The sequence below is a fragment of the Cydia splendana genome, chromosome 27, assembly GCF_910591565.1.
Source record: "Cydia splendana chromosome 27, ilCydSple1.2, whole genome shotgun sequence".
NCBI classification, from domain to species: Eukaryota; Metazoa; Arthropoda; class Insecta; order Lepidoptera; family Tortricidae; genus Cydia; species Cydia splendana.
This window is the reverse complement of record NC_085986.1, coordinates 3,393,706-3,406,023: the sequence shown is the minus strand read 5'-3', so window position 1 is coordinate 3,406,023 and position 12,318 is coordinate 3,393,706.

Sequence of the window (12,318 nt, the reverse complement as noted above, 5' to 3'; positions counted from 1 at the left end):
TAATAGCCCCTTAACATAATAATATCGTAAATGTTATATAGTCGATAAAGGAATTATTATTTTACTAGATTCTGCCTGCAAAATGATTTTATGCACAAAGTTATACATATAATATAAAGGATGACCCACGTTATAGTTCGTTTTTTTAGCGTTAGAAAAAAGGTAAACAATCTTGACGTGTCTTTTTATTGAAAAACACTTTTGAAAAATAAGTCACGGCAAATATGTAACAATTATGAATCATATACGATTATTTACATTCTTTTGCTTTCATAAGTAAAATAAACTAATTTTTAAAAGCGTTATTCAATCATTTTCAATAAAAAGACACAGCATTAGAAAAAAACCGGTCAAGTGCGAGTCGAACTCGCGTCCCAAGGGTTCCGTACTGCACACATTTTCGAACGAGCGAGAAAAAGCGAAGTTCTGTACATTCAACTGTTCATTCAATTTTTCCACACACGGCTGGCTATCTTTAATTTTGTTCGAAGTTCATAAATTGCTGGCATCTCACTCTGTCACTCTAATTAGAGTTTCATTGGAGTAAAAGAGAAATCCCCGCAATTTGCGAAGTTCGGTGTTCGCGGTATAGCAGGAGATCTAAGGTCCCGTTTTCTAAGGGGACCTTGCATTTTGGAGACAAAGCAAACCGCTTGGAACAGGCGTTCCTGGGGGTGACCTGAGCTGATTAAGCCCGGTTGCCAAGAGGTTCCCCCCAGTAGGTGGGCAGGGGAGGGGGGGTAAAAGTGCCTCCGGCGCGCCTCACTCTAAGCTTTATATCTGCATACATCTCGCAACTATATCAAGTTTGGTGTCATTTTCGTATAATTCGAGGATGAAGAATTCATTTCTGTGACTAAATTTTCACTCACCCATACAAAAAATTCGAAAAATTCAAAATTCAAAAAAAATCTTTAGATTTTTTTTTTTCGAAAATCCTCTACAAAATGTATACTATGAGGATTTGCTCTAGCCAAAAAATACCTGTGAATAGCCCAGTTCTCCTATTATACAGAATAGTAAACTTGTCGAACATTTTTTTTCATAACTCTGTTAAAAAAAATGTTTTGTGTCGCGCGGCGTACTTGTATTGTAAGAGTGGTATGCAACGTTTAGGATTTTTAAGTATGTTTAGATGATTTCTGATAAGTTGTTATTCTTCTGGTGGTAGATTACATTAATAAATTACTTCTGGGCGTGATATATATACAAATATAAATTAAATATATAAATAAAGATGTTGGGAAAACTTTCGCTAATAGAGTTAAGTATTATAGATGTGATAAAATTAACATAGGAGATGTTTGACAAAAAATGCGGGTTAAAATAAGATATTATATTGTTCGTAATTGCCATTACATGCCCATGGGACTGTGCATTTTAGGTTTTTTTTAACGCAGTTGCACCTCCCTGCGCATTTTGTTTTGCAGCGGCAACGAATAAGCTCTAAACAAGCAGCAGTCGCCGCAGGTAGGCTTGTCCATATGGGCTCCCAATAACCTTGTTGTTTGGACCAGCCCCAATCAGCAGGGCATGGTGGCTGTTGCTGAGGGGCTATAATCTGTCCCCAAACATAGACCAAATCGCGCCGTGCGCCAAAAACCGCCGTGTCGCCGAAATAATTTTCAACCAGGTTGACAAGGTGCAGAAAACCCTAGAGGCAAAGCAAACCGCTCTATGTGCGTTCCTTGATGTAGTAGTAGTAGTAAAATACTTTATTGTACAAAAAGAAACATAAAACATGAAAGAACACACATCATTAGTACAAAGGCGAACTTATCCCTTTCAGGGATCTCTTCCAGTTAACCCTTGAGCAGTTGAGGGAAAATTGGAGAACGGTAGACATAAAAGCTGTACTAAACGGCATAAAGATAAAATATTTAAGATAAAATATTTAATATCCTACAAGATAGGTAAACCTATATCCTACTATAATTATGTACCTATATACAAAGTATGGGATATGAAATATAACAAATATGTAAACAACTATATATATTTAAAATATATAATACATATAATACATTGTATATGATACAATACATATATACTAAAACTACCTAACCGCATACATCTTTTAGATTTCAAGTTCCGTCAGAAAGCCATAACTTTTTTAAATTCGCCTTTGTTGTTGCCTGATGTTGAAGGTGCTTTCGACAATACGCCCACAGAGACCATACTCAATGGTATGAAATCAAAGGGAGTAGACGAAACCACCAGATGGGTACATAGCATGCTCTCAAACAGAGTAGCCACTCTGACCATCAATACTATATATAGAGCATGAATTTTATACCACTAAAGGGTGCCTACAAGGAGGCGTTTTATCCCCACTATTATGGACCCTAGCAGTGGACCAACTTCTTGCAATCATGTCAGGCCAAGACTTTGATACCTACACAAGGATATGCCGACGACCTTGTAGTCATCGTCAAAGGCCCTTGCCTCAACACAATATCCAACCTAATGCAAGGAGCTCTATCTAAACACAATATTCAAATGGTGTAGAGAAAATGACTTGTCCATTAATCCGAGCAAGACTGTAATAGCCATTTAACCATTCACAAGGAAACGGAAGCTCGATAAACTCACAAAACCAAGACTTAATGGACAAATAATACCGTTCTCGGCAGAGGTCAAGTATCTAGGGGTCACCTTTGACCAAAAGTTAACTTGGAACCCTCACCTGAGAAACATTATACAAAAAGTGAAAATGGCCATGTGGTCATGCTGTCGAATGGCAGGAGCAAGATGGGGCTTAAGATCCAAATTGCTATGTGGTTATACACAGCGGCAGTGAGGCCAATTGTCACCTACGCCTCCGCAGTCTAGTGTAACAAAACCAGCCAAAAGACAGCAATAGACACTCTAAACAGCCTGCAACGCACGGCTTGTTTAACAGTAACAGGCGCCTACTCCTCGACACCGGGAGCGGCCCTAGATGCACTGCTGGACATCATACCACTCCACTTGCAGGTGCAAAAGGAGGCCAAGCAGTGCGTCTACAGAATATGCACGCTAAACAGGCCAAAATGGCGCTCTCAGGCATTAACCAATCTAAAGGCCTGGGTTTTTGCGAATAGAGCCCTTAGCATGCCCACTGATGACGCTCACACCGAATGTCATCTCACCAAACTGTACACAGTAGAAATACCTCCTAGAGACAAATGGATCAACAACCAAATGTACGTCGAAGAGGGAAGCCACATCTGATATACAGATGCTTCCAAGAAAGGCAATGATGTAGGATGTGGGATCTATGGTGAGAGATCTAAGCTCAGAGCTAGCGTCAGCATGGGCACATTGGCCTCAATCTTCCAGGCAGAAGTCTTCGCCGTCAACAAATGTGCGGAGATCAACCTGGATAGAAACCTAAGACACCAGCTTATCTACATCAACTCAGACAGCCAGGCTGCTCCGCTGGCACTAGAATTCCTTGAGTCAAACTCAAAACTAGTCCAGAACTGTAAAACAAACCTAAATGCACTGGTTTACTCCAACAAAGTTACACTTAGATGGGTACCAAGGCACTCCGACATTAACGGAAACGAAGAAGCGGAAGAACTTGCTAGAAAGGGCGCAGACACACCCCTGGTCGGCCCAGAACCTTTCTGTGGAAGCACAAAACGAGATGCATATTCTCTGCTCAGCAACTTAGAAAAAACGAGAGCAATCGATTGGTGGAAGTTCGTTAAAGGACAAGAACACTCGAAAGCTCTGATCAAAGGGTTCAACAGCAAAACTGCTAAGGAGCTTTTAAGACTCAAAAGGCACAAAACCTGCGCGGTGACCAGAATACTGACTGGACACTGCAAGTTGAACAAACATATATGTTTCAAATTGGCAAGAAACAAGATGCGACATGCAGGTTCTGTCAGGAGTCAGAGGAGACTGCAATGCACATTGTCTGTTCTTGTGGACTACTAATGTCAAAAAGAAGTACCTACCTAGGGCGACACGTAGTGCAACCCTATGAGGTACAAAACATTACGGCCCAAAGAATCTGGAACTTTCTGGATGCAACGGGCATTAGTAATGAACTTAAAGGGCCGTCACAATAAATCAATGCTGGTCAATGCGACACTCAAAGGCCCACAACACCACAATAATAATAATAATGTCCCGCGGGGACAGCTTGTGGCGAGCTGACGGTGAGTGACGACACCGCGGACCCCTATTCCAGAGGGCCCTGTCATCTGGCCCTCGCCTCTGTGCTTGCCTTGATTGGCCGGCCAGAATGGAGTCGCAAGAGCGGGACCTACTCCAGGTTGGAAGTGTAAAATGTCATAACGCCGGCTGAACGGATTACCGGGATCTGGCTACCGCAGACTCACCTCTTGACAACCTCACAGCCACTCCAAAGTGTTGCCCTGTTGTCGCACTGTGCGTGCGGCCATTGCGGGGCCCACTCAATGAGTTGGCGAGTCACCACCTGTCATTTACAATTTTGAGACTGATTGTCCCGGCAGGTGTCCGCTAGTCTCTCCCATAGCCCATTATCCAGTCCATCCAACTTTCAAATCTATAGCCCATGACCTTAGTTCCCATCGCAGCACAAAAGTGCTGCACTGTAATAGTCTTTGCACCTGGCGGGGACCATCTCCGGATGTATCACATTGTGCGTTCGGGGATAGTATCCACCACATGTATCCCTTGCTTTTAGATTAACGTGCCTTAAAGGGCCTCTGCGCTGTTGGCTTCGTCCCCACGTACGCCTCCCAAAGGTCCGGGACCCCATGGTCCCGAGATATGGAAAAGACATGCAAATAATAATGTTAATTTTATCACATTTATAATACTTAACTCTGTTGGCGAAAGTTTTCCCAACATCTTTATTTATATATTTAATTTATATTTGTATATATATCACTTCCAGAAGTAATTTATTAATGTAATCTACAACCAGAAGAATAACAACTTATCAGAAATCATCTAAACATACTTAAAAATCCTAAACGCTGCATACCGCTCTTACAATGCAGGTACGCCGCGCGACACAAAACATTTTTTTTAACAGAGTTATGAACTTGTCCATTAATCCGAGCAAGACTGTAATAGCCATTTAACCATTCACAAGGAAACGGATGCTCGATAAACTCACAAAACCAAGACTTAATGGACAAATAATACCGTTCTCGGCAGAGGTCAAGTATCTAGGGGTCACCTTTGACCAAAAGTTAACTTGGAACCCTCACCTGAGAAACATTATACAAAAAGTGAAAATGGCCATGTGGTCATGCTGTCGAATGGCAGGAGCAAGATGGGGCTTAAGATCCAAATTGCTATGTGGTTATACACAGCGGCAGTGAGGCCAATTGTCACCTACGCCTCCGCAGTCTGGTGTAACAAAACCAGCCAAAAGACAGCAATAGACACTCTAAACAGCCTGCAACGCAAAAAAATGTTTGACAAGTTTACTATTCTGTATAGTAGGATAACTGGGCTATTCACAGGTATTTTTTTTCTAGAGCAAATCCTCATAGTTAAAATTTTTTAGAGGATTTAGGAAAAAAAAAATTAAAATATTTTTTTTTAATTTTGAATTTCTCGGATTTTTTGTATGGGTGAGTGAAAATTTAGTCACATAACTGAATTCTTCATCCTCGAATTTTACGAAAAAGACACCAAACTTGATATAGTTGCGAGATGTATGCAGATATAAAGCTTAGAGTGAGGCGCGCCGGAGGCACTTTTACCCCCCCTCCCCTGCCCACCTGCTGGGGGGAACCTCCTGGCAACCGGGCTTAATCAGCTCAGATCACCCCCAGGAACACCTGTTCCAAGCGGTTTGCTTTGTCTCCAAAATGCAAGGTGGTGGACCTTAGATCTCCTGCTAGTAGACCCTCTGATATACGGCAGTTCAGCCTTCTCATTTAGCTACTCGTACTTAAACCAATTATTTGTTCTGTTTGAGCACTAACCTCCTAAAGCTCATCCTTCGACCTTGCGTGGAGGCGCACCTCTCTTGGATGCTTCAGGCCTTCGGCCCAACGCAGAGCTCGGCTTTCGACCTTCGCACTAGCTGTCCACATCACATTTCACGTAAATCAATTGCTGTTGTGGCCCTGATAGAGCTTATTCGCAATTCTTATTCTTAAGTCCGGCTCACGCTTAATTGCAGACTTCTTATACGTTTTTCCAGTAATCTATAGGTATCGGGCCCAATCGCTTAACAAAAGATAGAATAAAATCGACGATCTCCTTTGCAGGAAGCATCCACATGTCGGAGGGTCCGGGCCTTCGATCTTCGCATTCAGACACTTGTACTACAATTGTTCTGTGTTTGAACACTAACCTCCCGCAACTCGGCCTTCGGCCGTGAGTTTCAAAAAGCTACTGGGGGATGCTTCGGGCCTTCGGCCCTACGCGTAGCTCGGCGTTCGGCCTTCGCCAAAGCTGTCCACACCGAGTTTCACGTAAACCATTACGGCTGTGTCCCTAAAACAGCCCAACCGCGTTTTTTTTCTTAAGTCCGACTCACGCTTGACTCTAGATTTCTAATAGGTTTTCCTGTCATCTAAAGGTAAAGAACTATTTATGTGTATTTTTTTCAAAATTTTAGACCCAGTAGTATCGGAGTTAAAGGGGGGGGGGGGGGGGGAATGGTCATTTTTTGCCTATTTTCTTAAATAACTTTTCAACTATTTCATATAAAATTATAAAAAAGATATATTTGAGATCCTCAAAATAAGTCCTTTCATTTAATATGTAACACGATATGGTTTGCAAAACTTTGTTTTTTAATTTTCTCATATTCCCCCTAAAAGAGCTTATGCTTAAAATTTATTTGTTTTTATTACGTTCGTCTTTGGGTCACAGACTTCCATATGTGTACCAAATTTCAACTTAATTGGTCCAGTAGTTTTGGAGCAAATAGGCTGTGACAGACGGACAGACAGACGCACGACTGATCCTATAAGGGTTCCGTTTTTTGCTTTTGAGTTACGGAACCCTAAAAAGGTAAACAATCTTGACTGTTTACCTTTTTTCTAATCCTAAAAATATATACCTACATACAAACATGAACGCTGAAAACAATACACTCTTTTTTTTGGGCAGTCGTGTAAAAAATCGAACTATAGTTCACGTGGAAAGTCGTTAATGTTTTAAAGTGGATAAAGAATAGTAGTATATTAACTAAAGAATGAAAGGCGCCAATAGTCCGAGGCTGAAATGACTATAGATTTTTTTTTGTGTCTGTTTTTTTTTATATTTTTATCATAGTTTTTATGTAATTCGACGTTAAGAGACAGGCAGTTGCTTAATTGTTGATGTATTATTATTATTTTTGCTTGTATGGAAATTCAATGTTGACGTGTAAAAGTGCCCTTGTGGCCTATTTGCTGAATAAATGTTGAAGTTTGATGCTATGCGTTACGTTCGCTACACCTTATAAAACAAAGTCCCCCGCCGCGTCTATCTGTTTAGTGTGTATGTGTGTTCGCTATAAACTCGAAAACTACTGAACGGATTTTCATGCAGTTTTCACCTATCAATAGAGTGATTCTTGAGGAATGTTTAGGTGTATAATTTGTTAAGGTTTTGTGTAACCCATTCGAAGCCGGGGTGGGTCGCTAGTGTGCTATAAAAAGTTTTTCACATATAATTCTGGAGCATAATGTATTTTTTCTGAAATGTCTTTCTAATAAGTTACCTAATGTCGAAAACAGATAGTACACCAGTTCTCGCGGCCGTGGTATAGTCCTTTTTAAATCAATACTCTATTAACAAATTACTGTATAGCGTGACTATAGCATATGTTAGGAATCGTTTTATAGAGATAAGTATATAACCATTTGATAGTTTACATTATTGTAAATGAAAGTGTGAAATATGTATTGCACATTAAATTTGAAAGTGTGAAATATTTTTAGCTACAAAATCTAGTATCACCCATAAAAATAGCGCATTATAGTAAATAACTATGCACAGTTTTCAATTTCCACCTGCCCAAACAATGCGACGGCTGAACGAAAACATTACCGTGTAAAATTACTTAAATTGCAACGTAACCGTATCAAATTATCACAACTCGATAAAATGGTGTTTATAAAATGTCATAAGGTGGTACAGTCAGCAGCAGAAGTTGCTAAGCGGGCGAGGTGTTCAAAATTACCTTGACACGCTCTTATTCTATTAACAATAAAGACGCGTCAAGATCATTTTGAACACCTGGCCCGCTTAGCAACTTTTGCTGCTGGCTGTACTAGTGCTCGACGCGGTCCCAGTACATGTCATCTTAAAACTTAAGTCATTGGTAATAGAGGTGATAGCAGGGTGTCATCTATCGGGCATTAGCATGTTGAGCCGAGCACTAATACCACCACCTTATACTACGAAAAAGTGACCAAGGCCTCCAGTGCCCCAGGCTGGAATAGAACCAGCGTCCTCTGCTATCGCACAGCACCTGCCGCGATACTGGACTGGGTCACTGGAGGCCTTGGTCACTTTTTCATAGAAATATGACATTTTATTCAGTTTATAATTTATAAAGTAGTGTTCTACTAAATAAATTAAAACTAATAAAATAAATACCTCGCACAACGTATCAGCATTGCGATACAGCGAGGAAATGCCGCCAGCATCCTTGGTACAATGCCTCAAGGGCCTATTTTATTTAGATTTAAGCTAGTTATTAATTTAGTTTAGTAGTACCACTGTATATATATTGTATGTAAATAAAAAAAAAGTATAAACTAAAAAATAAAATAAATAAATAGCGTGGTTTCAAACAGTTTTTTTAGGCCCTGAGCGTCACGACTCCACGGCCCCCGGGTCTCTACCGCGATCTACCGTGTTCTACTTGAAATAAAAACCAATTATATATATATATATATATATATATATATAAAATATTTTGTGAATATAATTTAATTTGTTCTAATACTTCTAATAAAAAATGGTGTTTGTATAGAGAAATTTATTTTCGAAGAAAAAAATCCCTCGGGCTTCATGAAACACAAACATCAATTATTAATCTCTGTTTAGTCCTGTTGACTGATAGAGAATGCCATTCGGCATTAAGGCCGCCATTTTACATTGTTGTATGGTCCGGTGGTGTACAAACACAATATTATAGTTTATTTTGCTCGGCGCAAGAGAAAAAAAAAAGCAAGTCTTATATTAAAGGAAAAATGGAGAAAGTTATGTTAAAACGTTACGTGGTAAAGTTAAGTAAGTTAGTTAGTCAGCTTGTGAAAAAAAAGTCCGTCTACGTATATATTTTACAGCTAATTATATAAAGTTTATGCATTATTTTTATGTTTAATATGATCATTTAATTTAGTTTTTAATATCATTAAGTATCTCCAACTTTTTATTTTCCCTACGAGTGTTTTTCTTGTCCCATAGTTTCTTTTACCCCCTTTAAAATTGAAAGAAATATAAAATAAACAAAAGTGACGACTAAATTCACCTGTCTGGATTATCACGATATTAAACCGAAAAACTAATTAAAAAATATTTGAACGACGAACGTAAATTCCTAAAAATGTGTCTCTAATTTTAATAATACTTACATACCTATTTATTTACACCATAACACGGCACTACACTTTTTAAAACATCCTTGTCTGTGCACTCGCGATTTTCCCGCGTTTTCGTTACGCGCGCCGCCGGTGGCGTTCTGAATTCAAATAAACTATCTAAGATGGCGGCCGATGACAGAAAAGCGCTAGTGATGGGGTCAGTTCTGAAAAAAGTATTGATACTTCTTTCAGCGCGATATAGCTGGCTGTTTATTATGTAAAAACACTACTTTAGCCATGAGTTTGAGCTGTATTGCTTCCGAAACGTTTAGTAGAGTTCCAGACATTGAATAACAACATAGTAACTAAGTAATATTATATATTTTAATAATTATATTAAATTATTGCTACTTTTATTTAAAAAAATATCTATTGTTACATTACATGATCATACAAATATGTAATTACATAAAGTAACTAACAGTCAAGCCCGTTCCTATATATTAGATTAAAATACTAATCTCAATTAAAAATTAAAATTATGTCTTTTTCTTCGTTAAAAATTAAATAGGTAAGTATAGAGGCTTCTACAGACGAAAAATTGATTAAATAACATTCATTCGTGGGATATTTTTTATAAGTAGGTACCTATTATAAAACTACAGTAGGTATATTATAAGAATATGATTTTTAGGGTTCCGTACCCAAAGGGTAAAAACGAGACCCACTAAGACTCCACTGTCCATCTGTCTGTCAGGCTGTATCTCATGAACCGTGATAGCTAGACAGTCGAAATTTTCACAGGTGATGTATTTCCGTTGCCGATGTACCAACAAATACTAAAAAGTACGGAACCCTCGGTGGCCGAGTCCGACTCGCACTTGTCCGGTTTTTATTTAATTTTATCGACACATTAGTTCAAGCATTGTCCCACCTTCATCCACATAATGACAGGGGTGGCAATCGTCAGACGACTCGACGGCAATTTGAAATGGACCTTAATACCACGGGACAAAGTTCACAGTCGCATGCAATCATATAAGTGTGTGACAACCTTTCATGTTGATATAATAATATTATGAACATGAACTGTCTTAGGGGGTCAAAGATATCGACGCGGACAAAGTAACGAAAATATTTATACACGAGCGTCATGTTTCATGTTTTAGTCATCTTTATTTCGACTGACCGCACGCTTTTGTGCGGACTCTATGTGTTTTTAAAACACATGTTTTGACGTAGTGAGTGCTGCCATCTGTTGTCGAGTAGTGTTTTACAACATTTGTGTGCGTGATGGTGGTTAATGTTAACTAGGGAGTATTAGGTACTGCAATGTTCTGTGGCCAGAGTGCATCACTAGCGCCAAAGAGAATAGATAGTATAGAGGGGTCCTGTCATAGTAAATTTTGTAGTCACAGTAAATTTACTGCCATCTATCGACACACGACTAAAACTCAAAATGAAAACGTATAAAATTATCAAAAAATGTATTTATATGGATAAATGATTTTATTATTTTTATATCATTTTGACCCATGTTCATTCACTGATATCTATGTGTTAAAATTGTTAAATATGAAACGGTGTTGTCACGCCATCTAGCTGAGCATAGGCCAAAGGTGTGTGCGCCATCTATCCGAGAATGACTTTTTCTTGATTTCCGAAGCACGTTTTTTTCTTAGACTTTATTCATCTTATACGAAGTTACATATGTCTTTGCTAGCGCCTATTAGTAAACCATAGATTAATTTAATACATATTGCGCCTTAAACTGTTTTGACAAGTTTTCACAGACAATAAAATATGACATTGATGCATCAAGGCGGTTTGTTTACAAAGGGCCTACCGGGAAACGCGAAAATCGAAATTTAGTTATCTGCCTCTTTCCTCTTAAAAAAGCGCTGGTGGACTAGCGGTAAGAGCGTGCGACTTTCAATCCGGAGGTCGCGGGTTCAAACCCCGGCTCGTACCAATGAGTTTTTCGGAACTTATGTACGAAATATCATTTGATATTTGCCAGTCGCTTTTCGGTGAAGGAAAACATCGTGAGGAAACCGGACTAATCCCAATAAGGCCTAGTTTCCCCTCTGGGTTGGAAGGTCAGATGGCAGTCGCTTTCATAAAAACCAGTGCCTACGTCAAATCATGGGATTAGTTGTCAAGCGGACCCCCAGGCTCTCATGAGCCGTGGCAAAAATGCCGGGATAACGCGAGGAAGAAGAGTTATCTGCCTCTTTATTGCTCGAATATGCATGATTTTATAGAGAGGTTAAGTATAACGAAATTTCGATTTTCTTGTTTCGCGGTAGACCCCCAGATTGTGATGGATTGTGGTAGTGGCGCTCCCTATACAAAGTTTCGCGTAATATTCCCTATTAGGTCGCAAAAGTTCTCTATCATGGGCTCTCGTTTGATCTGTCTTAAAAGCGACACCGCGTGTTTGTAAAATGGTTCACAAACATATTTTTTTAACTCCCGACGCAAAAAAGCGGTATTACATGTGTCTGTGGCATCGTAGCTCTCTAACGGATGGGCCGATTTCGATGCGGATTTTTTACGTAAAAAGCGAGTTTCCTTGCGGTGGTTCTTATGGAAATCGATCCAGCAGTTTGAAGAGTATCAGCCCTTTTCCGTAACTCTTTTTTGCATTAAATGGATTCTGTTGCGTATATATAGCGTACTTAGGTTAGGGGTTTTTGAAATTTTCAATTTAATAGTTATAACAAAGATATATATTACCCTCTATACTCTCTGGTTATAATAAACGACCTTTTGACGCATTGACGACCTATCTGGCCTAGTGGGTAGTAATCCTGCCTGTGAAGTCAATGGTCCTGGGCTTAAATCCTGG